At 38.8% G+C, this 27,932-nt stretch overlaps 1 long non-coding RNA gene across 1 annotated transcript in view; it reads right to left on the reverse strand.

Moving 5' to 3' along the window:
• LOC146326617 (uncharacterized) overlaps positions 1-24,629 on the reverse strand; it is a 42,684-nt gene extending 18,055 nt beyond the window's left edge. The window contains exons 1-2 of the long non-coding RNA XR_014770574.1: positions 24,496-24,629; positions 7,574-7,669 (exon numbers count right to left, since the gene is read on the reverse strand). This is a non-coding gene — a long non-coding RNA (uncharacterized LOC146326617). The remainder of the gene's footprint in view (positions 1-7,573; positions 7,670-24,495) is intronic.
• Positions 24,630-27,932: the final 3,303 nt, after the last annotated feature.

Here is a 27,932-nt window from a genome sequence, read left to right on the forward strand (position 1 = left end):
GTGTCTCCTTACAAACGACCTGAAAACGTGGCGCCGTTGAAACCGATCGCTCAACAGGGCAAACCTCACACCTGCTAATGATCGCGAGCGAATCGCCCATCGAAAACGACTATTAACACCTCAGTATTTAGATGAGCTCTGCAGGGATCGGTGTGCTCCATGTGCATTTTAGAGCGTTTCACCTCCCGCAGCTTTATGCAGCTTCTGGGCCTCCTGCATTTTTATTACAGATGCAGGTCAGTGCGTCCACCTGAGGCACAGCAGACTTTTATTTTGTAATTCATCGTTTAAATACAGTTGTGGAGAGAAAACCAGGCAGACTCACTTAAATCGGTTATTTCAGCTGAAAACACTGAATCAAGAGCAGCGTTCTCTCTCATTTAAGAGTTTAATAATTATTTGCTTCTGTTGAAATATCAATGAGGCGATAATGTCTCTTCTTTATTCCCCCAAAATGAATGAACGTTTCCGTTTTCAAAGTAAAATGTCAAAATTCAACGCCTTTAACAAAAGCATATTGCTTTTTCTGAACATATTTTGCAGGTGTATATATATAGACATACATTTAGAAAGGTTTCACCAAGGGTCTCAAACAGAGACACAAATATAGACGTTTTAAACAAATCTATGACTTTTGCAGCTATTATAGACATTTCTAAAAGTAACATGGGCTCAAAAACAGACAGAAAAGTTAACTGTTTTAATACTATGATGTTTTTCAGCTATTATATACATTTATAAAGATTACACTAAAGGACTCAAAACAGACATAAATACAGAGGTTTGAATAATATTTCTGACTTTTGCAGCTATTATAGACATATATTTATTAGGGACCCCAAACAGACAGGTTTTAATCATGACTTTTGTAAGTATTGTGGACATATATTTTTTAAAAGTTACACAAAGGGACTTAAAAACAGACATATAAACAAAGGTGTTAATAGCATTTATGACCTTTAAAATTAGACGACACATAAAGGTACAGGAACCGTAAAGGAAAATGTTATGTTGAAAGGAGGGAAAGCCCATATAGTTAGCAGTAAATCAGCTGAAAAGAGACATCACTTCATGAATTTAATTTTCGCGTTCAATGGGGCGTTACAAACAGAGCAAGAGCAATAAAACTAACGTCCAATTAGCAGTCATCTATTCTCAGGGAACCAGTTATTTGTTTATCTGGGCACATCTCAATACTGATCCGCTTGTAATCTTCTTATGGAAATTGACCGGTAGCAGAGCGAGAGAAAAAAACACACCAGGAATAACCCGGAGTTTGGTAATGAGGGCCTCTGTGCAGCTAATTTCCTAATTAAGGAACGGAGAGGACCACCAGCACAGTCTGCTCTGATTCAGACTCAACGAGTCTGACAGCCCTGAGGGGCTCTCAGGGCGCACGGCTGCAGGATCCCACTGTTGAATGTTGGGAAATATGTGGATGTCCTGATGAGAGGATATAACCTGCGTGCAATCAGCTCACATCGGAGATAATTTAATGTTTAAAAAATGGGGGGATTGTGCGTGTGCATGTAGCGTGAAAACACAATTTTCCTCTCAAAGCATCGATTCCGGAGGAGAAATCAATTGAGTATTACATATTTGAGGATTTTTCGTTGCAATAAAGAGTGTTAAAGTAAATACTTAGTTTAAATTTAACATTTGTGCTGCCACAGTATTAAAATCTAAAAGAAAATAAAGGTTTTTGTTGAAGAAAATATCTAATTGTGGCCTTTGCGGCCCAGAAACAAACAAAAGATGTTACTTATATTTGTAGAGAGATCTATGGGAATTAAAATCTATTCATGGGGACTAATTGACACAAAAGGATATTAATCCCACCTTTCAGTTCTCTGCATGTCTAGGCATCCTTTGCTCGGCTGTCAATGAAGCTTTATGGACAGACAATTTCAATTCACGACGCTCAACTTTAATATACGAGACAGGACAAGGCGCTGCATGTCTGCCATTCAGCTGCACATAACTACTGATAATAGCTTGTAATTTATTGCTTTTTTATGGCCCTTTTTATCGTTTACACGTTGTTTTGTTTATATGTTATTTTTGACAAGTCCCAAACAGGACAGATCTCATTTTTATTCATCAAAAGGCGCATCTAAAACCTACAATAAACAACATTATTTTTACATGTCCATTTTAAACCTCACGACCTCCAGAATCAATAACTTTTTTTGTCTCAGCTCAGTGACTGCGGACAAGGCCTTTGAGAAACAGTAATTAACAAAGAATGGGTTTTCAATTACAGCCACAATGGAGACTGTCTCATTAAGATTTGCATGATTTTTGGACGAGGAATGCAAATGAAGATGCAATTTACGCACGGTCTGCTGTTCCCATTGTGTCGGCGTGAATGGTTGCGTCCTCCCAGTTCAACACAGGTAAAAAATAATATTCACGGGTCATTTAAAAGAATAAAAGTGCTGCTATTATCACCTCTTTATTTCACAAAGCAGGGGCTAGTATTCCTCATGGTAATTTAACTTATTTGACCCACAAGAAGAGTTGTCGTTGACCAAAAAAAAAATACTTAACAAAAATAGCTTAAAATGTTTAATGTCTGTGTGTAATGCAGAGTCATGACTGAGGAACCATTTCACTGTTTTTTTCACCGTTTGAACGTGTTTAATATCACCTCTTTGACTCACATTTTTTACAAACATTGTGATTCACTAATTTCTCTCAGGAAAGCTGCTAAAAATAAATCGAAAGGCTTCTGCAAAAATCCATTTTTATTCCTGTTGCTTTGGAAAATTCAGACTTTAATATTAGGAGCTCCACAGATATCATAAAACCAAATTTAAAATATAGCCGCAAGCGGCAATTTGCGGGTTCTAACCTGTTCCGCCCCAAACCAGCCACCGTGACCCTCACCACCCAGCGTGACCCTCATCTGCCGTAGCGCAAGACGTTCCCCACCCTGTCCCCGAAAGCTCCGAGCAACACATACTCTTTCCAAGTCACACATTTCTTGAAATCGGCTTTTCAGCCAGCCTACACGCTAATGACATTTGTGGCATACTTTCACACAGAGACTCCATTTGAACATCAAAACATACATTGAAATTGTACCTATCGATGTGTATTTCAAAGTTTCAATAGGTATTTTAATGTTTAAGCAATCACAGTTCCACGATCATGATCATTTTGGGAGAAATGTGGAGATAATAATGGTTGTGTATGAGAGAGGCTGTAAGGCTAAAGACACAGATGTGAGTGTACTATTATGATTTGACCTAAATGAAGGTAAGTGAAAGTTCAGACAGGGAGAGCATGTCTTTAGTTAAGTATACCTCTGTGCTGTGACACACAGACGATTGGCCGAACGGCTGGAGTCGATTCAGCCAATCGCCGGTTGGCAAGGGCACAGTCTACTTTAAATACACAGAGAGAAGGCAGAAACTGAGCCAAAAGTTCCTCTGTGTTGTGACACACAGACGATTGGCCGAACGGCTGGAGTCGATTCAGCCAATCGCCGGTCGGCAATGGCACAGTCATATTTAAATACACCGAGAAAAGGCAGAAACTGAGCCAAAAGTTGCTCTCAAACTCCAACTGTTTAATGAAAAACCGTAAGTGCTACAGCTACAAAAAGCACACCGTCGGCGAGAGGACGGGATGCGGATTGCAAAGGTGTAAATTTCATTTCTGTGGTGTGAAAAATGAGGCCAGAGCCACGATGGACATAACTGGAAGGGTCTGCTTTCTTCCAGAAATTTGGGCTCTCCCTTAACATGGGAGCGAATGGGGCAGGCGGTCAGACTTGTTGTTGTTTCAGACCGCCTGCGGCCAAAACCCTAAATCCGTTTTCTTCAGCGGTCGCACCTCTGCGACCGGAACGGCTTTTCCTACAATTTGGTGTACAATTTGTGTATGTAGAGTGAACGATGTGGCCGCAATGGCGAGTTTAAGAGAAAATTTCTTGATGATTTCAGAGGTGCTGTGCACTCTAGCGATGACATCACCCACTCTAAGTTGCAACATTCCACGCAATACACACCCATTATAAATTCTGAGAAGGGCTGAAAATTTCATGATTTTTAAACAGCTGGTGTAGAAAAACTAAAAGAGATATGGAAAATACGAATCGGTCACTGAAAGTCGACGGCGATGTCAACGTTTCAGAGTTGGAATGGAGTTTCTACGTGAATGTATGAGTTGGTGAAGCGTGGGTGAAGATGAGTGAGTTTGAAGGATTTTCTCATCCACTTCCATTATAACCAAGTTTCAGAAAACACTGAATATTTTGGAAAGTTTGAATGGTATTGAAAAGTTGAATCATATGTAAAAAGTCAAGGAATTGCTGAACATTTTCCAGTTTGAATAGAGTTTCTAGCTGAAAGTATGAATCGGTAGTTACCGTTTGAAAAAAGGTGAATTTTGTGATCTTTGAAGATTCCCTCATTCATTTTCAATGGGAAAACGGTTTGGGGAAAAAACGGGAGTATCTGGGAATGGCGGCGGCGCCCCCTATGTGCCAATCTGAAAATCTTTTTTAGGGTGTGCTTCCAAGTCTCGTTGTGGACCTACCCACCAATATTGGTGACGATAGGTCAAAGGGTGTGGGAGTTATGGCCAATCGATTCTAAGCTCCGCCCACAGCGAAGATTAATCGGTCTGTGGCGGCCGTGTTTTTTGACCAATCTGGCTCATTTGTAATAGAAATGTGTCTCGTCATCCCCCAAAGCCGTGTACCAAATTTGGTGTTGATCGAGTCAAAACTGTAAAAGTTTATTCATTTTACTGTTTTTAACATTATTAAAATTAGCAAAAATTCCGTAAGGGCGGCATTCATGGTGCAAGAGGCTTTTTTGTAGAGGATTATCGGGAGGACGTGTGTGTAAAATTTCAAGTCAATAGCACTTGCGGTGCGGCGGGCAGACCCTTTCAAACTTAAACTCTATGTTATAGCGCCCCCATGAGGCCGATTGGGACCAATTTTTTTGAGCAATATTTGGATGTCATTTAAAGTCCATGTACCAAGTTTCATGTCCGTAGGTCCTTCCGAACGGTTAATGACGAATAGGCCACGCCCACTTGCACCTGTCAACATGGCACTCATGATATTGGTTAATAGCCACCCCTAGAGCATGCATACCAAATTTGGTGAAATTCCATCCAACGGTCTTTGAGATACAGATGTGTGGCATTTATAGCGCCCCCTATAGGCTGAGCTCAAAATGCTTTGGTAGGCAGCTGCCAAGTCTCATTTTGGACCTATCCACCAAGTTTGGTGATGATAGGTCAAAGGGTGTGGGAGTTATGGCCAATCAATTCTAAGCTCCGCCCACAGCGAAGATTCATTGGTCCGCGGCGGCCGTGTTTTTTGATCAATCTGGCTCATTTGTAATAGAAATGTCTCTGGTCATCCCCCAAAGCTCTGTACCAAATTTGGTGTTGATGGAGTCAAAATTGTAAAAGTTTATGTCATTTTACTGTTTTTCAAATTATGCAAATTAGCAAAAAACGTAGTATGACGGACCTTCATGGTCCTAGAGGCTTTTTTGTAGAGGACATTGAGCTGGACCTGTGTGTCAAATTTCAAGTCAATCAGACTTATGGTGTGAGGGGCGTGGCCTCTCCAAAAAGTCATTTTTAAGCCTTAATTACAGCGCCACCATGTGGCCGACTGGGCTCATATTTTAATAAAAGTTGATGCACATCATTTCCAATCAATGAGCCAAGTTTCAGGTTTCTGGCTCATTCCAGCTCACGGGAATTTGAGCTCAAGTGGCAGACAACAAAAAATAATAATAAACCGGTACAATCTTAGAAGGGTTCTACCCCTTCGGGGTTAGAACCCTAATTACTTACTGACAGCTGTGGAAAGTAATTGTATATTTACACAAGTGCTGATATACTCTGAGGTACTTTCACTGTTTTGGAGTTTTTCCATTTCTGCTACTTTCTATTAAGAGTGAAATATATTTTTGCTTTTGCGTTACAAATTTAAATAATAACACAAAATATAATCAACAAAGTATCTAAAAGGAGTTTTATTTTTCCCAGCTGCAACGTTAAAGTGATGAAGCTATTAATGCATCAATAATTACAATCCAATGATAAATAATATTATTGGGAAATAGTATATTCTGCATAATGTGTACTTTTACTCCTGCTAAGTTCAGAATATTTTGATGGCTTGTAACAGCATTTTTATGACGTGGTTCTACTGTTTTTACTTAAGTAAATGATCTGAATATGCAAAAATTGCAAATAAATAAATAAAAACTCCAAGGCATAAAATGGCTTTATTGTCACAGCATGGTCAAACACCTGGAGTTTGTTTGTTTTAAGGTCCAACATAACCATGGGTTTACTGGTTTTAAAATAAAGTGCCTAGTGAGTACCCCAAATAAACTCAACTTCAGTGCAGGAATCGCTCCTACCAAAACTTTGAAAAGATCTGAGTACTTTTTCCACCACCACTTACTGACAGCGTCTTAGAAGCTCGACATGATCCGTTAGGAATTGGAGAGAGTTTCTTTTGAAACGTTATCAATGTAAGGGACTTTTCTCAAGGCATACATAATAATATGAGAATATGTTTGCACTCTGCAGCTGCATTAAGTTCCCAAAACATCTCCTCTGGAACTACGACAAACTGTTTGAGAAGCAAATAGGGCTGCAACTCACAATTATTTTCACTGTCGATTATTTTCTCGATTAATCGATTAGTTTTCGATCCATAAATGTCAGACAACGGTGAAAAATGTTGACCAGTGTTTCCAAAAAGCCCAAGATAATGTCCCAAAATGTCTCTATGACATTCAGTTTACTGTCATAGAGAACTAAAAAAAAAAAAAAAACAGAAAAGATTCACATTTAAGAAGCTGAAATCAGAGACTTTTGACTCTTAATCAACTCCTTTTTTCTACTCTACTGTTCAGTGTGACAAACACACAAAACAAATCATATGAAATTACATGCTGTGAGGCTGCAATTATCAGTTATTTTCATTATCAATTAACTTGCTGATCATTTTCTCGATTAATCTTTAGTTAAAGGAGAAAATTCTCTATTTAGTTGTTTGGTCCATAAAATGTCACATTATTATTATTATATTCACACTTAAAAACCTGGAATCAGAGTTTTGACTTTTTCCCTCTTTTTCCTTACAGCTCAAATGATAATTAATCAACTATCAAAATAGACGGCGATAGTTGATAAGGAATTGATTAATCGTTGCATCTCTTTAAGCAAAAAACAAATTAATATAACTGGAAAAGACCTGTGGATTTTTTCATCTAATTAAGTTTCCTTTTATGATGATGGGATATTAAATATTTATATTTCCCAAAAAATATGTGCTAATTTAGTCCAGATAAAGGATGAAATCCTTGAGATGAATAATTAGATGTGTTGAGGATGGTGTGTTCATTGATCTCTGACAGAGAGGACACAGAAGAAGTGTTATAAACGGAGGCCAAGTTTATGATCTTCGAGAGAAAAGTGATTTCCTTAAGAGCTGCTCACTTTCCCTCGATTGTTGCACCATTAAACGTCTGTATGCGTGGAGTTTTACTTTATCATGAAGCAGACGGATTAGTAAACTCACCACATGTTGAAATGCAACCCCGACGATCACCTCTTTACTGTGGGCCGATTAAAGCGTCTATGTTCAGTCATTAGGTGAAGGGACTGTCACTCAAACCTTCAAAAGAAGCAAAAAAAAACACACTCAGAGGACAGATGCATCGATTTTTAAGGAGAGCTTTAGTGGAGTGTTGCTGCAAGTCTGTGAGGAGGAGGACTCGGGGGCTAATGGAGAACGCTGCATTCTTGCCTCCACTGTAGCAGAGCAATTTGTGTTTTCATTGTGGTGATGGCGGGAGAGATGTCCCGCACTCAGCAGCCACCTTGTTCAGCTCTGTGGAATGTAACCGTCTTTACTTATTGACCTCGGCTTGTAAAACAACATGCAAGAAGCTGTTTGCCTCCTGTAGCTGCCTGTCTGTGAAGAATGCTTCAAAACTTTAGCCTCTTTTTCTCCCCGGCAGGCCAAGCATGTCCCTCCTCATTATGTTCCTGTGTGAGCAAGGCCAAGGCTGCTGACACAGACCCAGTGTAATCTCTTTAACCCGCCACTGTCATGAGCAGACAAGGCGTGACCACCCAACACTCTGCTCCATCTCACTTAGCCGAGGGAATAGTTTTTCACTTCATCACCTCTTCTCAGGGGTTGTAGCTGCTTATCGTGTCGGGATGCACATTTCAAACGCATTCGATCAAGTATGCTCGACACATAAGTGCATGCAGAATTGTTCATGCCGAGGTTAATCATTCTTACAAGACCACTCAATGTAATCATGTGCAGCAGTGTGCAGTTAAAAATTCATATACTCACTGACCCTTGGAGTTCCCATAATTGACACAAGCATTTTTTTTGCGGTGGTTATTGACTAATGAAGCTAAAAGCAAATGAAATTGTATCACAGAGGAGGAGAGGACATCGATGGAATCATTTTTAAATGAATATACAATGATTATGAGCTCCTTGAAGTCATTTCTGAGACAAAGACTCTTTACGTTTACTTAGCAGATTAGGAGAAACATTCATATTAAAATATTTGGTATATGATGCGTTAAATGAAAAATAAAACACTAAATTACGGTGAATTATAAAGCTCCTATCCATTGAAAGCTAATTTCAATTCAGTTTAAATTAAGCAGAAAATTTCAATAAATATGGTTTTGCTTCTGAGCCACTGGGTGAGGCTGGATTAAGCATCGAGTGTGTATCCGCTGCTTAAACCTCCTAAAATGAAACTCAGCTCACACACCAATAGGGTTGCAATGACGATTAGTCGATTAATCGATTAGTCAACTGAAAGAAATTTAGTTCCCAACTATTTTATATTATAATCAAGTAATTGTTTCAGTCATTTTTCCAAGCAAAACTGTGAAACATTTGCTGGCCCCAGCTTCCTAAATACAAGGTTTTGTTGTTTTTCTTTGTCATTTATGATAGTAAATGAAGAATCTTTTGTTTTCGATTGTTGGTTGGACAAAGAAAAGTAATTTGAAGATGTCACTTTGAGCTTTGGGAAAATGTGATGAGCAAATTTTCACAATTTGACATATTATTGACTAAAATATTAATTGTTTCATAGTGAGAATAATCCAATAAAGAAAAGAATAATTAGTTGCAGACCTACACTCAAACCTCTGTGTAATCTACGTTTAGCCCACTGCAAAATTAGTATAGGAATTTAGTAAAATCAACTCATCTAGTCTCATTATCGTAACATAAATATACAAATTATATTTATTAAACCTAATTCAACTTAACTAACATGATTAACTGAAGTTCTAGCATATATTTCCACCCCAGAACTTAAAAATTTGAGTTCTTCTAACTTGAATTCTTTTGATTTGAAACAGTGGGTTAAAATCAATGCAATGTACAGATTTCAGTCAACTCATGTAATTAAGTTTCTAAGTTAACATGATCAGCATATCAGAAGACTTCCCAGCATGCATTATCTGAGAATTAAAACTGAATCCTGAGACCCTTCTTTTTTATCATTTGAAGAAAACATACATGAAGAAAAAATGGTAGCTTGTTCTCACAATAATGAAAACATTAAATGAATGTAATGTTCATCAGTGTGACTGAAGAGTTGTTGTTTCAACTTAATATTCCAAGTTCATTGAACCTGTCTTCTCAAGTACAACTGAAGTAAAATCAAGTTTATTTGACTAGGGAAGATCATTTGTTTTGAATCATTATAAAAGCAGCCAACTTTTCTTTTCAAATTCAGTTGACTTAAAACTTTAAGGCAGCCTAGATACTAACTTTTTTTTAAGTTAAAACAAATCCTTTATTCTTACGGCGATAGAGACATTTTATTTGCTGGTTTCAAGGGTTTGTTGCACAGTGTTTTTCAAAATGCACTCTGAATAAATACTGTGTATGTGCAACAAAAGAGAGCACAGTTTAAATGAGGCCTCAAAATGCTTCTTTTGCAGCAGCATCTAAGTTATGTTAGTCTGTCAGCGAGCAGATGTGTGCTGCTTGGAAACTGCTGCCTGCCTGTGAATGGCATTATCAAGCACCTCTATATGATGATCATTTTAAATACTGTTATTGCCTGACTGGCTAATTACAGCGCTCATTATTTTCCATGTATCTTTTGAATCATTGCCATGTTCAGTTTTTTTCCAAAAACAATGGAAACTTTCTCCGTTTTTTGTTTGGGAGAAAGTGCTGAATCGTCACTTTTTGCTTTGCGCCATGCCCAAGCAAGCAGCCCTCTTTTGTTTTAGCACATAATTGAGATCCCACTAATCTAGCTCTCTTTTAAAAAATGAAACAGTCTCTTTGTCAGGCCTTCATTAGCTTAAGATAATATTGTGAGAATGCACAATTAATTTGCAGTGTAACTTTAATTAATTAAATACACCCAATTTTGTAATATGATTAATGCCACCAAGTTGTTATCTGTATTCTCCCCAAAATGAATATGTAACAGCGATACGGTGCTGAGCATTAATTGGGGGCTTTTAGGAACCCAAAACTAGGTTAGGTAATTATAAGAGGTAATTTATTAAACCTTAAATAAAGAAACAAACAAGCATAAATTGATATATAAATCATGAGTACCATTGTGTGTAATCTAGCTGTGATTTGGGAGAAAATGACAAATCTTTGTTGCGTGCAAAGCACTCGATAAAGCAGATAGTGGTCATAAATTTAGTCCCAGTCAAGGTCTCATTAAAAGAGGCATAATTTAATTAAGAGTTAGCCATCGCCCTCTAAATATATTAATTACCTTGAGCATGACGAGATGAGTACGGTGATTATTGCGTATTTCATTAGAGTGAGTCTTCTGGGAGAAGAGCAAACTAAGGTGGGAAGCTGACTGTGTTGACAAGATAATGGATGGGGCTGGTCGGAGATGAATTTGGTCACCTTGCCCTGGGTTGAGCTCGGGGAGGTGAGACAGAGGACAACACAGGTCCTCAAGAAGGTAGGATGTCTCTGCTGTGTTTACTGGGACTGTAACGTTTAGAGCGTCCAGGTAAAAAGGTTTGGTAAGAGGTCAGTTCTTTTTTACTGCATTAACTAATTATTATATGAGGAATGTGTGTCTAAATGATAATGAGAGCATGTTAAAAATTTAGACCCAGTTCAAAGAATCAAAGAATCAATATCCAATTTAAAAAACGGTGTTCAGTGTGACAGACAAAACCAATTTACAAACCAAATATTATGAAATTACGTACTGGATAAGGGTGTAACTATTGATTATTTTCATTATAGATAAATCTGACAGTCATTTTCTCTATTAATGAAAAGATTTTTCTCACAGCATAAATAATAATAAGAGAATATTTTTGCACTCTGCTGCTGCATAAAGTGCCCTAAACGTCTCCTCTGGAACTACAACAAACTTTGAGGAGCACACGTGGCTGCAAATAACAGTTATTTTCATTGTCAGTTAATCTGTCGATCATTTTCTCGATTAATCGATTTTGTTCAATCCATAAAATGTCAGAAAATTGTGAAAAATGTTGATCGGTGATTCCCAAAGCCCAAGATGACATCCTCAAATATTTTTATATTTTGTCCTCAAAGATATTCAGTTTACTGCCATAAAGGAGTAAAGAAACCAGAAAATATTCACATTTAAGAAGCTGGTATCACATAATTTGGACATTTTTTATGGCTCAGATTCATTAATTATCAAAATAGCTAGCGATTAATTTAATTGTTGACACCTGATCGATTAATCAACTAATTGCTGCAGTATTCAGTGTGACTGCTAAATTCAATTTACAAACCAAATATTATGAAATTACACGCTGCATACAGGGCTGCAGCTACTGAATATTTTCATTATCAACTGACCTGTCAATCAACTCCTTGATTAGTAAAGGATTTGTTGGACCGTGACCATGAAATTTTCCAAAAAATGATGATGAGATGCTCAAATATTTTCTTTTGTCCACAACCCAGAGATATTCATTTTACTGTCATAAAAATATTCACATTTAACAAGCAGTAATCAGAGAATTTGGACATTTTTTCTTAAAACAGTTGACAATTAATTTAATAGTTGACAACTAACTGATTGACAATTGAATCCAATTTCCAGACCAAATAATCTGCAAGTTATATACAAGTTACACGCTGAATAGGGCGGCAATTATCAATTATTTTCTTAATCTATTAATATGCCAATTATTTTCTCAAATAATCGATTAGTTGTGTAGACCATAAAATGTTAGAAAATGGTAAAAAATGTGGATCAGTGCATTTTGAAGCTGGCTGTGTGGCAATATGAGAAATACATTTTTACATTTCAAAGAAGCTCCTTTTGATTGAACTATATATTTATATCCCTAAGGTGGTTGTTTGATTCTATATTTTAGCGTCTCGGCTCTCTTGTTGCTATAACCTCTGAATATGATGTACAAAAGGTAGAAAAAGCAAAAAAGTTAAAAGCATAAAAAAACAAAAAAACTTATCATTGACATAGATACTTAATGTTCTCAGCTGCTCAGTCCAATAATAAGGTTTTACTCCATGTCCATTAAATCAAGTTTCGCTTTTCACTAACACAGCTACCAATAAAGAAATACACCTTGGTGTTCCACCTATTTATACACACACACCCCCATGTACAAACACACACACACACACACACACACACAGAGGCCAGAGGAGCACAGAGGCGACGGCTCATTGCCCTTCAGACTGATATGTCAATGAAACATACAAGATGTTGCCGCTGCATTGGAGCGATTTCCAGCCTCACTCCTCTCCTGGCTGACAGCAGGACAAAGAGCCTGAGCTACCATTATCTGGAAGCAAGCTCTCGTTCCTGCTTTCATCTTTCTCTTCACCTACACAAACATAGATGTACGTGCTTGTGCAAACACATAAGAAAGTCGCTGATGGTTCCAGTGTGCGTATCAGACGGGACTTTTAGCGTTGTGGGGAGTTGTTAAAGCATCAATGTGGTTGTCGTTGGAAAATAAAAGAATTTCTTGAGGCTGTGTCAGTATTTTTTTTTTCTTTTCTGCAACAGGACACAAGAGTTTACATTTTCCACGAGTTAATCTCAAACTTCTACTCATTTATTTTTAATTCTACTGTATCTGATCACACATTTAAACCAACAGGTGACATGTCTTGTCTTTAAAAATAACTTCCACCAGTTAAATCAGACAATGTGTAGCACATATCAATACCAGTTAGGGCAGCAATTAATGATTATTTTCACTGTTGATTAATCTGTTGCTTATTTTCTTGATTAATCAATTAGTTGTCTGGCCTCTAAAATGTCACAAAATAGTAAAAAATGCTCAAAGCAACGTCCTCAAATAACTTGTTTTCTCCACAACTCAAAAATATTCAGTCAGAGGACTAAAGAAACCAGGAAATATTTACATTTAAGAAGCTGAAATTCAAAAAAATTCTCAAAATGATTGATTATCAAAATAGTTGATGATTAATTTATTAGTTGACAACTAACCAATAACTGACTTATCATTGCAGCTCTGGAGCTGACAATGAGTGTGTAACGTCTGAATATGATGTACAAAACATTTAGGGCTGCAACTAACAATTATTTTTATTGTTGATTGATCTATGGATAGTTTTCCTGATTAATTAGTTAGTTGTTTGGTCCATTAAATGTCAGAAAGTAGTGAAAAATGCCCACGACGACATCTTCAAATGTCTTGTTTTGTCCACAACACAGATATTCAATTTACTGTCATAAAGGTGGAAAGAAAGCAGAAAATATTTACATTTAAGAAGCTGGAATGAGAGTATTTTGACTTTTTTTTTCTTTTAAATCGCACTCAAACTGATGAATCGATTAATCGCTGCAGCTCTAGTGACAGTAAACACATCTCACAGGACACAAAGCTCCCTGCACCATCTCCCTGAACGCCCCCCGCTCCCTCCCCCCTCTCCTCTCCTCTCTTTACTTCTACCCTCCTCCCACTCTGGCCAGAAAATTGAGGACACTCACCAAAGCTCTGACTGGTCCCCGAGGCTGCTGCTGCTGCTGCTGCTGCTGCTGCTGCTTCCCAGTCCCTCTGTTAGACACACCTTCAACAGCTGGCTGTCAGCAGGCCCAAGAGCTGGACCATGGACTGGAAGATAGCAGTGACATCCACAGCCCAGAGTCCAACCATTCAGTCGGGAGCACCACCACCGCTCTCTGTTCCACCGGTGCAGCAGCAGAGAAATCTAAAGAGCGACAGAGCCGGCCAGTCACTGCATGGCGTGGTGTGGTAGTGCACACTGCAGCTGAGCTCTCCCTGCTCTGGGACCCATCTCATTCAGCCAAGATTGCTTCATACAAAAGTTGACAATGCAGCAGTGAAAGCCATTGTTGATATTCAACATTTTTTAAATAGCTGAGCAGAATAGACAACATGGCAGGCTGCAAAACTTGGCAAGGGAAACTGACCTGGAGCTTCCCGTTTTGAAAGGGTTGCCACGCTGGGTGAGAGGAGAGAGGGCTATTGTGTTTAAAAAAAAAAAAAAAAAAAAAAAAAGAGGGAGAGCTTGTGTGTGAAAGAGCTCGAAAAACAAAACATCTCCCCATCCCGGGAGAGCAGAGTACAATGCTTTCTGTGCAGCAGCAGGAAGAGGACACATCACCTCACACAGTCACAAGCATATACACATTACCACCAAGAAGGGGCAGAACAATGAAATCAAGGCAATCAGATCCGGCTTAAAACAGGAGATTATGTTTCTGACTCTTAAACCAAACAAGACAGTAGAGTTGTTTAAAAAAATTAACCCAAGAACACGTGTGTCAAAGCCAAAACTCAGCACTAACAGTCAAATATTACAACCAAAATTAATTCTCTTGGCTAGTGTCCAGAGGAATGTCCTTTATCTATTTCTCTAATGTTGCACAGATGAGGATGATACCGCCTGACGCTGCTAATGGTGTTCTGTTTCCGTCATTGTCAGGCTGACAAGCGTGCAGATTGATATGGATATTTAAGAAGCCTTTAAGCTTCCATATGTCAGAGCATCACAGTGCTGCTCGTGCCTCGGCTGCTATCAAAACACCTAATGTAATGTAGTGTGTGTGTGTGTGTGTGAGTGAATGTGTGAATGTGTGAATGTGTGCCTGGTAGCCCTGAGGCGGCTCCCAGTGTTGTGTTTCGCGCATCCTCGTGTCTCTCGGTGGGCAACAGGGTGGGAGTGAGGGAGGGTCTGAGTGATTAATGTGGATTTTAAAAACCGCCCTGGAGGAAACAGCTGCAGTACCTGAGACTCTTCCCATCCAGCTCAACACAAATACAGCCACTCATTTAGTGACTTATCACAATACCATAAACTTTAAGTAGTCAACAGTGCACATATAGCTATCCCATATTCTGAGACTCAACATAAAAATCTACTTAGACCTTGACAAGTGCTGTTGCACTTGATTAAATCCACTGTTGCAATAAACCTACCAACACTGCAGCTAATGCAGTGCCTGATCATCAGTTTTAACAGCCAAATGCCCCCTCTTGAAATGCCAGAGCCGTTTTATTCTGCAAAATAATTGGCTTATTATTGATTAATCTTCCAGTTATTTTCACAAATAAATGCTTAGTCTATAAATTCTCAGAAAATGGTCCACACAACAGTCCAAAACCCAAAGACTCTTCATTTACGATCATAAATGACAAAGAAAAGCAGAAAATACTTATAATTTAGATTAATTTTCAATTTTTTTTTCTGTTCTTTTGACCTTATTAAAACCAACTTTTCCCTCTGTCACAAACCGAGCTTGCACATTTGCCAGTGGTGACAAAATACAGATATGATCATAAAGAGCATAAGAAAATATTTCATGTTCTATATGTCATATAATCAAAAAGTCATTCTTAGACAAAGACTAGACGGATGGTTTGGGGTGGACTAGATCTCAGAAAGTTCTACTTTCCTGCAAGACCTCTTATCAAAAAACTGATAGAAACTGTAACACTGTAACATCCAAACTGCAGAAGCTACATTATTTTGACAAATGAAAAATATGTGACAAAACAGCATTATAATGAAGCACTGTAGTGCTGCAGAGCTGCGCTGTCCTACACAGCTTGTTCTCCAGATGTAAGAAAACATGTCATATGAGTCTAAATATCATTTTAGAGCTCAGATATTGTTATATCATGATATGTGTCATTTCCTGGTTTTAAAGGCTGCATTAAGTAAAGTCATGCTTTGCATAATGTCATTTTCTGAACTTACAAGACTGTTCTAGCTGTTCTAATATTTGTCTTTACCCACTTAGTCATTATTTACTGATGTTTATTTATCAAAAATCAAACTGTGTTCTTATTTTGTGAAAGAATCAATAGTCATCCCGACATCCCTACTTTTGCAATATCAATATTAAGCTATTTAATCAAAAATATTGTGATATTTAATTTTGTCCTCATCGCCCAGCCCTACTGTTGGGTAGTTTAATCGACAGTAGCATCATGTAGCATGTAGTAGCCCTACATCATTATGATTTTGGTCGTTTTTCAGTGAAAATTAAAACTGTGATGCAAAAATGACCATTTCCACTAATCAGGAATCATATTGAAATATCTCTAAAAAATAATCACAATATGATATTTTTTTCAAATCTTGCAACTATGCATAATTTTAACACGTTCAAAATCAGGGTTATAATTCATAAAACAAATGTTAAGTTTGTTTCATGAGCTATGAAGGTCTACACGACCCCTAACAGAATGTAATGATTAATAATTTCAGCACTTTCAGCATCATATACTAACGTAAAGTTTTCTTTTTCTCGTCTTGTTCTGCAGTGGTTTCAGTTGGTCAAAGGCTGATCTCTCTCTTTCTCTCTATCTGTGTGTGTGTGTGTCTGTGTGTGTGTGTGTGTGTGTGTGTGTGTGTGTGTGTGTGAGTGTGAGAAGAAGGTGTAGGGAGAAACAGGACCGGTCTGGCCCTTTGACACGGGCAGGCTTGGAGTTGGAGATGTATAATTACATTGATCAGGGAGAAATTACAGCTCTGAGAAAGAGGGCAGGGCCGCATAATCTTTTAGGTGTGTCAGGGCTTGGCTGCAAGACAGAGAGAAGCAGAGAGACAGGGAGAGAGACAGGGAGACAGAGAGACAGACAGAAAGCTAGAGAGCGAGAGAGAGGGAACCTGTGGCGTCTTTACTGGAAGTCCACGTCAGCGCCACCCATCACACACTATTAGCTGCCATCAAAGCTCTAATTTTACTCTAGCATTACACCCCGCTCCCTGCAGCCCCCTCCCTCCCCTGCTGGTCTGGATGGCGCAGCCTGGTGGGAAAACGACATTCAATCCGCTGTCCGCCCCATTCAGGCCAAATTGGCAAATGACAGCTCTCCGCCTCTCAGATTTCGGGAAGTGAAAGGTACCACCGCCACCATCCGCCTGAGCCTCCAAAGGCTGTTGGTGGTGGTGGGGTGGGAGAAGGAGGAGGAGGAGGAGAGAGTATACAGGGGGAGAGTGGAGGAGCAGCGAGGCCGAGGAGTGGCCCGAGGTGGGTTAACAGCCTCCCTTGTCCTCCTCGGCGGTGACGGTGCTGGACAGAGAACACAGAGAAAAGAGAGAAGAATGCCTACTCAGCAGATCAAAGCAACTTCCCTGAGACCAATGGAGAAAGTTGACCTCAATCCCCTAATCACCCACTTTACCACCCCGGGCCGAGCCAGGCGGGCGTATGAGAATACAGCGTTTGGCCTCACGGAGGTCAACAGTAGCGAGAGGGCAGCACACAGAGTTAAATCTTATACAGAGATCAGGATAGAGGGAACACAGGCCTTTACTGCACCTTGATATCTAATTTTATCCAAATCAAATTCATTATATAATGGTGGGATAAACCCCTTGAGATGCATCATCTTGTTTCAAAGGGGTCTCTAGCTCTCTTCTACTTTCAAATGAAAACTGCAGATATAAACCATATTTGGTCTGATGAGCTGCATATGAAAAAATGAAGAAGTAGTGAATAATATATATACCAAACAACAATCTAAATGCAGCACATTGGTTTTTACTCCCATTTTTCATGGGCTGAAGCCCAATGAGCACAAAAGGTTTATTTCTTTCGAACTTTGTTCACCAATTTGTTAAAATCCGTGCCACTTCTCCTTTGTCGAGATAATCCATCCACCTGACAGGTGTGGCATATATAGATGCTGATTGAACAGCAGGATTATTGCACAGGTGTGCCTTGGACTGGTCACAATAAAAGGACAGTCTAAATCTCGGCTCAGACTACAGCAGTTTTAAAATCCTAACCGGTTTTGAAATCTGGTTGCTTCACACGCATCAGGAGAAACTCAAATAAATCTCAAACACACACACACACAAACACACACACACACACACACTACAAGATTTGAAAATAGTGACTCATCACACACTACAGGATTTTATTACAATTATCATGATCTCATGGGGAAGCACATTTAAACAAAGTGGAGACTGACTGGTCCAACAACTTGCTGGATTTATACTTTGCAGTGAGAAAAAAAGAGAGAAGATCGAATTAAGAGTTTGGATGAGAAAATTTGATCAAAACAGGTTCTTCAGCAAGAACTGGAGGTGACATTTTAACTGTCAGTTTTATTATCTGTCAGCAGTAGCATGCTAGGTAATGTTAGCCTCAAGGGTTAGAGTTTACAGTTGTTTTGCAACACCGCCAGCTGTTTCTGTCTCCTCGTAGACTCGTCTCTCTCACTGGCTAGTGTGGTCCCGCTCATGAAGTAATCATCTCTATTTTAATCCTAAATATCAAATATATGAAAGTTACTGGGGTTGGCCCAACGAGTCCATGGCCAGTGCGTAAGGTTTAAGACTGGATCTATAAATCCCTAACATTACCAGATCATCTGGGCCAAACATCAGTTACAACTGAGATCACAGATCTGATTTCTCCTCTAAGTCTCCAAGGGGTGAATCTGAGGTAAATCCTCCCAAAACTAATGCAGTCTTGCAGTTTACTCTAGTTCACATAGGGCAACAGACAAAATCATGACCCGCCTTACTCTGCATTTGACTGGCTCACCCTGATATTCCTACCCTAATCCTAATCCTCACTCCTCATGCCTAAACCTAACCGACTCAACCAATGAATGCAACAAATACTTGTAAATCAGAGGCAGAGTCATGCCTTTGCCTTCCCAGGGAAAAATGGCCATATTTGAAATAACCAACATTCAGTGCCTAATAAACAGTTTTGTTCAAGATAAATTTGCAAATTTTAGGGTGGCCTTTTATTGTGACCAGTCCGAGGCACACCTGTAATCCTGCTGTTTAATCAGCATCTCTATATGCCACATCTGTCAGGCGGATGAATTATCTTGGCAAATGAGAAGTGCACAGTGACACTGACACAGTTTTTAACAAATGAAAAAAAACTGAGATAAATAAACCTTTCGTGTGCACGGAAGAATCTTAGATTTTTTTTACTTTAACTCCTGAGAAATGGGAGCAAAAACAAAGGAGCTGCATTCATATTTTTGTGGTGTCTAGCACTCTTCTAGCTGTCTTCAAACAAAACTGAAATAAACCAAAGAGACAACGAATTGTGACACATTTGTCCTGATGAGCTGCATATGAACTAGAAAAGGACATAAAAATGAAAAAAAAAAAATACTCTCAAAAAATATATGGATCATGTATACGGAAGCAGCCCTCTGCTCGACACACAGATGCACAAACAAGAAGGTCTTTCATCAGCGTTTTTACCATGACACACAGGGAAAAGACACAGAACATATTGTGTTAGACACTAACTGGCTGCCTGACTGAATGGTACTCTTACTGCTAATTAAGTGCTAATGGCAGTTCCCCCTGCAGAGAATACTAATTAATGTTCCATTCTTCTGCGGGCTGAGCGCGTACTCCACCGCGGCCTAATGAGGGGAGGCAGGTACGTCTTCTCCCAGGCTGGGTTAATAAGCGCAACACAGTGGGGTCTGAGTAGAGAGGGCCATACCAGGGGGCTGCTTCCTGTTCCCTAATCTTAACGGACCCCCCTCAGAATGCTCACAATGAGCCACGGAGGTAATGAAAGGATTTGTCCCATAAACTGGGAAAATAGGGCCAGCTTATGTGCCTGTGTGGGTAGCACCTCGAAAGTTTTGGGTGTCTGCACTAATGAAACATTAAGACGGAGGAAATTCTGGATTTAAAAGATACATGACACCAAAACAACCAGCACTGTAAAAATAAAAAAAAAATATTTAACTCGAATTTGGTCACAGACTCATTAAAGTCATTAAATGACTTACGTCTCAGAAAGACTTGGAAAAACTTGTCCACGCCATTTAACTTCAGTCAACTCCACTCGACTATTGTCTTTAAAGGTCTGTCTGAAAGATTGATCGGGCAGCTGCAGCTGATTAAGAACACTCACATCCTCACTAAGACCAGAAAAGTGAATCTCATCACTCCAGTTCTGAAGGCTTTACACTGTCTGCAAAAGAATTGATTTTTAAAATACAGCTGCTGATTTATAAAGCACTGAATGATTTAGGGATAATACATATTTCTGATCCAACCATCCAGGCCTCTCAGGTCTCCTGTGATGGGTCAACTTTCTGTCCCTACAGTTCAAACTAAACAGAGCAGTTCAGTTTTTTTATGCACCACATATTTGAAACAAACTCCCAGAAAAGTGAAGATCTGCTGCAGCTCTCAGTTGTTCTCTCTGAAGAAGACTCTATTTTGCCTCTAACTTTCATTAAAGCACATCTGTGGCTTTTGATTAATGTCTTAAACTGCACTGTAACTTTTATTTTCCTGTTTCCTGTTCTATCTGACTTTTCATTGTCTATTTACCTATTGCGTTACATTGTATGTATATTGCTTTATGTTCTTTTTACATTTTGTCTTGATGCCTTTTATGTTTTATGCAAACCACTTTGAATTGCCTTGTATAAATGTGCTATACAAATAAGCTTGCCCTGCCTCAACTTAAAAACATGAAGGTCTAAGCTGCCTTAAAATTTTAGGTTGACTGAACTCGAGAGGACAGATTGAGGTAATTTTGCAACAAATCAAAACAAACTTTTCATGTCAAATAAACTTCACATTAATCAACTTGTACTTGAGAAAACATGTTCAATAACCTCAAGTTAGAGACTGATCATCAAAGTTGAGACAACTCTTCAGTCGCACTGACAAACATTACAAATAAATCTGATTTGCTTTTACGTCTTCTAAAGTTCAAAAAGTCAGTTCTTCATTTCACAAAACAAACTTACAGCTGCTGCTGCTGTTAGAGATATTTTGTTCCAGCACTGACAATAAGACAATATGTGGAATTTCTCCCAGTGAATTAAGTAAGTGTCATCATGGTTCGCAGTATGTTCATTATTGTGAAAACAAGCAACCACAACTTATCTTCAATTGTATCAGAATAGCTTATAAAAAATAAAGAAAATTTCTCAAACACAAGTGCATGCTGGGAAGTCTGAACATGTTTCTTCAGAAATTTAATTTAATGAGTTGACTGGACTCTGTACAGTACATTCATTCAACTCATTTCAAGTCAAAAGACTTCAAGTTAGTTTAGAAGTTCAAAAGTCTTAACAAATAAACAAATAAAAATTGTATATTTACCTTAATTTGATGAGAAAATATTGGCTGATTCCACTAAATTCCTGCATAGTTTTTGCAGTGTGTGCACTTACAGCAAGAAAGTGATATTTTCTCCTCTTTCAGACAAAGATATTTGTGAAAATTTGGCAGGAAGGTGTCCATATTTCATACTAAGTCAGTATAGAACTATTGTATGTATATACTATTTGTACCAAGTGTTGCAAAAGTATAAAAGTACTTGGAAAACTGTTCCTTTTTTAAAATAAGATTTCTGTCACTGAGCACCATTTCATATTCAGTATGTTTTCTTGTGTGTCTTCCTACAGAATTACAACTAGAAACTGCTGATGTCTCTTAGAAAACAACTTCCATTTTATATAGTTTCCAGCTCCTGGAGAATATGCAGCGTGGAAAAATAAATAAATACATTACCTGTTTGGATGCAGAAAGCCTGGGAATCAGATTCAAAGTGCTCAAGAATGAATGGCTGTGTGAGTATGCGGCTGCGTGCATGAGCGTAAACATAGATTGAGGATGGTATTGGAATTACCTGAGTGAGATAATGGTGGTGCATTAGATTAACTTTCAGTCCTTAAATGCAACACATTTAGGCAATCTTGTCCCCCAAAAACATGTCAATGTCTGAAAGGCCTCCCTCTCGCTATCAGGAGCCTCTGGTCCCCCACACTGATGCAGCTGGCAAGGCGCTACTGTCGACTGTCAAAACGCAGCGCCAGATCTAGTTATAAAATAATTGAATTTTCATATCAGAGGGGACCAGAGTCCCAGCAGACAATAGGAGTGCTGAGTCCTCTCTGATATTGGCTCAGGCCCTTTGCCATGCGCATGAAATCAGTATGTTAATGTTCCAGGGTTTTCTTTTTTTAAGGGCACTTGTGCTCTCGCAATGTACTACCGATGCGGTTTCAAAAAATTGCAACTATTGATAAGTAGGCAGCCAGCAACCCCCTCGACCCCTCCTCCCACCCAACATGCCCACCCCCGCCTCCCCCCAAACCCACCAAGGCTCTAGACGTTCTCGCACCCCCATCCTCCCCCATTATTAAAATTGTAATTTATTTTTCTAAATCAGAATGACAGCTTGCTTTCTTTTCTCTGCAGCAGGCAGTGAATCACCGAGCTTTAATTACTTTCGTAACTTCGCTGACCCTGTGAGCGTGCTGCTCTGCCAGAGAAAATGGGACCTCCAACAAAGGCCCCTCCACAGCCACAGCCGCCTTCGGTTCATTCAAAATGCGAAAATTTATCAAACTACGGATTTTTATAAGATTTTGTTAACATTTCACCTCCTATCTTTTTCACACTCCCCCTCGCAACAGTTCTGCACTCCCAATCTCCTCGTCGCCCACCTCCAGAAGAAACTCACTGCACTGGAGAACTGAACAACCTTATTCCAACTCTTCTCTCCTTCTCTTTCTGTGTGTGTGTGTTGACTCAACAAGGTCTCTGCAGGTCAAAACAGCCAGAGGTCACACTATTATCAGTAAACCCCTCATATCCAGGCCATGGCCCCAGCAGCAGGGAGACACACAGCGCAGGGTCCCGGGGCCACAAAGCACAGATCAACAGGGATGAACGCTACATTTGATCACTTCACAGATCTTTGGCCTGCACACACCAGGGTCAAGCTTTATTCACAGCACGGCCGTCAGACTCTATCACGCAGCTATCGACTGCCTTTTCTGACCGTGGGTCACTATCGGCACAAAGGAGTCGCTTCAAGTGTTTAAAAGCATCTCGGAAACTGTCACATGGATCATGGCCGTGAAACTGACGTGTGCGTGAGAGCCGTGACTTTTAAGTTCAGTTTAAGATATTGCCCTCTCCTGCTTTGTCGCCACAAAGTTCAGGCATGTTTCTTGTCCGCCAACAGCTCCCTATTTGCTCCGCATTATTCCCCTCCGCTTGATTTATTAAAGTAGCTAATATGTTGTAATCCCTGCTATCGCTCTCACCTTCTCACTGGCACACCTCTGTTTTGGGCTGTGCCACTGTGTGAACCAGGGGTGTGCAGGCATGGTTGGTCTTTTGCTGACTGCCTGATAATTGAATGAGCGATTATCCCTCCCATTAATAGACAATGATACAGAAAGCACTGCCATATGTACGGAATATTAATGAGTGGCTGCAGCGGCCTAGATAAGAGAAGCGCCGTGCAGTTGCTGTAATAGGGGTTAAAACAATTTGCCCCCCACCACCCTATCCCTCCTCGCAAGCACACACACAGCAGCTCCCATGCTTTCCACTATGCTAATCCTCTCACCAACTAAGAAGCAGGCTGCTGCCACCAACCAACCAACCAACCATCCACCCCCATGGCCTTGACAACTTGTGGTTGGCGCTGACCTCTCTGCTGCCAAGGCCGACCCGCCATTGTGCAGAGTGCGAGCAGGGTCACTTGACAACTGAATGACATGCTAATGACGGGAAGCAATGGGTGTTTAGTATTTATGTTATTCCAACAAAGGAACTGGAAAACATGCAGCCATTCAGACAAGAATTAATCACATTTATCTCGTTTTTTTTTTTTTTTTTAATTTTCCGGTTTTATCTCATCGTTTCACTGTTGAATCTGTCTTCATCTTCTTGCTGTCACAAGTTTTTTTTTTCCTGATATATCCAGGTAAAGTAAAGATGCAAGAGCAGCTGAAGCCTGCAGCACCACAAAGGCCTATCCAGCATCACGGCCATTAAATTTCAATAAAGGTTGCAGGGAGTCAGGCAGGTGAAACAGTTGGGGCACACTTCTATATGAATCGCCATGCCAATCAATATCTAACATCTATTAGCATTGGAAAGCAATATTTCCCCTTTTACCTTGCAATAATTGTGCTTAATGCTGTGAAGTACCTTATCATAGGTCTGACGGCAAAAGAAAGGCCAGTTACCATGGCGACTGTGAAAGCCATTGGTTTCCTTTTCAGCAGAATAATGAACTTCTCTCCTCCGTGTGTCACTCTTCCACTCCACTCTCAGCCTCTTCGATTAAATTGAAGTCCACGCGTCCTTGAAATCCCTCGTCTCTGCCTTATAATTTGCCAAACAAGAGAAAAACAGAGAAAAAAAATGTTCAAGGCTCAACAAATGCATCACTTTAGGCCCGAGGCGTAGGTGTATCTCACAATCAATAGCCTCCACAGTGTGGTTTTTAATTTACTTACAGGAATATTAGCTCTTAATTAAAAGTAAATACTTATGTACTTGCTGTTTCATTTTATTTTCTGATGGTTTAAGATTATATTTGCCTTGACTTTGTTTAGATAGTTTACATGGTTGTGAGATGATTATCGTGACATTTTCTCTTAGAAAACCTGTAATCATACTCTTAGATTTAACAAATCTGAAAACACTGCAAAAATAGGTTTAAGGTCCTTTATAATTAGTTTCAATTACTGTTATTTTTGCATTTTTGGTATTTGAAATGTCATTATAATGTCTCAGCCCTGCACTTAGGGTTGCAACTAATGATTATTTCCATTACCAATTAATCCACTGTTTATTTTCACAATTAATCAATCCACAAAATGTCAGAAAATGGTGAAAAATGTCCACAACCCAAAGATATTCAGTTTACTAGGAATATTCACATTTAGGAAACTAAAAATCAAAGACTTTTGAGTTCTCTCCCTTAAAAACTAATGAAACGGATTAATCTTTAATCAAAATAGTTTGCATGTAATTTAATAGTGGACAACTAATTGATTAATCACTGCAGCGCCACTTTGGGCACAAAACTGTGAAAAATGCTCATCATAGTTTTCAAGAGCCCAAAGTAATGTCTTCACATTGCTTCTTTTGTCCAACCAACAGTTCAAAACCCAAAGACTTTTTATCTACTACCATAAATGACAAAGAAAGCAAATGTTTGACATTTTTACTTGAAAATAGTTGAAAACCATTTTTTTAATGACTAATTGCTGCAGCAGCTGCACTGCAAAATTGCAAATATCAACCAGGACTGGAGTCAATCAACTGTAGAGCTGCAACTATAATTGAATAGTTGTGAACTATTGAATTAATCACCATTTTGATAATTGATTAGTTGTTTTCTGTCATTTTAGAAACTTAGGTTAAAGTTTTAAATTTCAGGTTACATTAATGGTTCCTTTGTGACAGTAAACTGAATATCTTTGGGTTGTGGACAAAACAAATTTGAGGACATCTCCTTGGGCTTTAGGAAATATTGATCGACATTTTCACTGTTTTCTGACATTTTTCCCACCAAACAAATATGATGCAAATGATTAATAATGAAAATAACTACAGTGTGTAATTTCATTGGTTTTGGAAACTGGGTTTGTGTCTCACACTGTCCAATAGTGCAGCAACAATTAGACAATTAATTGATTAGCTGTCAACTATTAAATTAATCAACAACTATTTTGATAATCAGTTTACAATCTTTGGTCCTTTTTTTTTTTTTTTTGAAAAATGTCCAAATTCTCTCATTCCTGCCTCTGAAATGTGAATATTTTCCAGTTTCTTTAGTCCCTCAGCAGAATATCTTTGGGTTGTGGACAACACAAGACATTTGAGGATGTCACCCTGGACTTTCTGATATTTTATAGACCAAAAAACTGATTAATTTATCAAGAAAAAGACTGACAGAATAATCTATAATGAAAATAACTGTTAGTCGCAGTCCTAATCGAGTGCAAGCTGATTTTGCTGCAGATACAGGCTTGAAGCTGCTGGAATACTTATCTGAAGTATTCCAAAGTCAGTGATGTAGGATGAAAAAAGGGCACATTTAATAATGATGGATACACGGAGCTGATTCTCCTGAGATGTGCTCCACAGCCAGGTCATTCTTCTACATTTCAATTAGAATAAAAGAAGGGAATGAAAACTTATTTCTCTCCTCTTAATGTCGTGAATCTGATCAATGATTGCACTCGCTATCCACGGTGTCCTTGAGCACAGACATCCTCACTGGCGGAGGACATCAAGTGTTTTATTCAGTGGTGTTGTTTGCTGCATGATGATGGTTGGGTGGGGGGGCAGAGCCCTGCTGCACAATCTAAACGCACAAAGAGCCAAATAAAAATCATCAAACAATAAGGTCAACTAAACAGCATCGGTGTTTCGATTAGTCTGATTTATCTGGCTCACTCAGCTATAGTTACATTCAACAAAAGTTCGTATGTCAGGTTTATTTATTTCTTTTACCGAAACTGCTGCAACTAGTTCAACATTTTTTATAAGATAAATAAAAAAAAATACAAGGCATAAAGACTGCATACCTTTGGTATCTTTTAATATGATGATTTGACACGAATTATTTATGCTCAGAATAGGCTCATCACAAGACAACTGACGGATTGTCCGATATTTTAAAACACCACTCTAACAGGTTATTTTCTTTATTTTTAAGTTGATATAACTTCTTAGCTGGGTTGTTAGCTACTAGTTTACAGCGTTGCCACAACCAAAGTGACAACCACAAATTAATTAACTAAATTACTCATCAAATAGATATCAGGATCCTAAAATTAAAAGTAAATGCACCTCCATTAAGGGGTCTCAGCGCTGTTTCCAGTGTTTTCTTTCGTAGACTCACAGCCTCAGTCATTATAATGCTTCATATCCCTTAATACCGAAAAATATCCATCAATTCAAATCAATTTCTAAAAAAACCCCGCGGTTCTGTCTTACAGGCGTGGGGCGGGGCTCTGCTAAAGACCACGAAATATTAAACATGCAAAGGTGAAACAACCTCTGCAACATTACCACAGCCAATAAATATTAATTATCTAATTGTGGGAAAACTCCCAGAAAATAACAGCAAAATCACACAGAAACCCTGTATCTCTATTTAAAGTATAAAGACAACAATTTGTTGAGTTCTTCAGATTTATAAATCAGACAATACAACGCGTAAGTGAGGAAATACAAAATGATTGTCCTCCAGACAGACACACATATGCTGTCATGATTTAAATGATTTCGATCAATATTTGATTTAGTGAAATCTGCCTCTATTAAGTCATTTCTGTGTTTTTTATGCTGTTTATTACTGTATGTGTCAAAAATTCCTTTTCTAATTTTTTGTTTATTTTGTGTATATCTTATGGGAACTAGGGTGAAACAGCAATGATTGAGAAAAACACATATTCCAGCAGTCAGATGGGAAAAAAAATGTCTCAACATTATCAGTTTACTGTAAGAAGTATTCTTCAGTTTGATGGTCACGGATCTAAAGTGGTTATTAAACTGTTTGATGAAGCCAACAGCAGAGCTGGGTTTTGATGAACTCACACAAGGTGCTTGTGGCTCGTCTTTCACAATGACACAACACATAACAAAAATCATTAAAAGATGTCGT

Source organism: Lutjanus erythropterus, chromosome 5 (genome assembly GCF_056507025.1).
Source record: "Lutjanus erythropterus isolate fLutEry1 chromosome 5, fLutEry1.hap2, whole genome shotgun sequence".
Classification (NCBI taxonomy): domain Eukaryota; kingdom Metazoa; phylum Chordata; class Actinopteri; order Lutjaniformes; family Lutjanidae; genus Lutjanus; species Lutjanus erythropterus.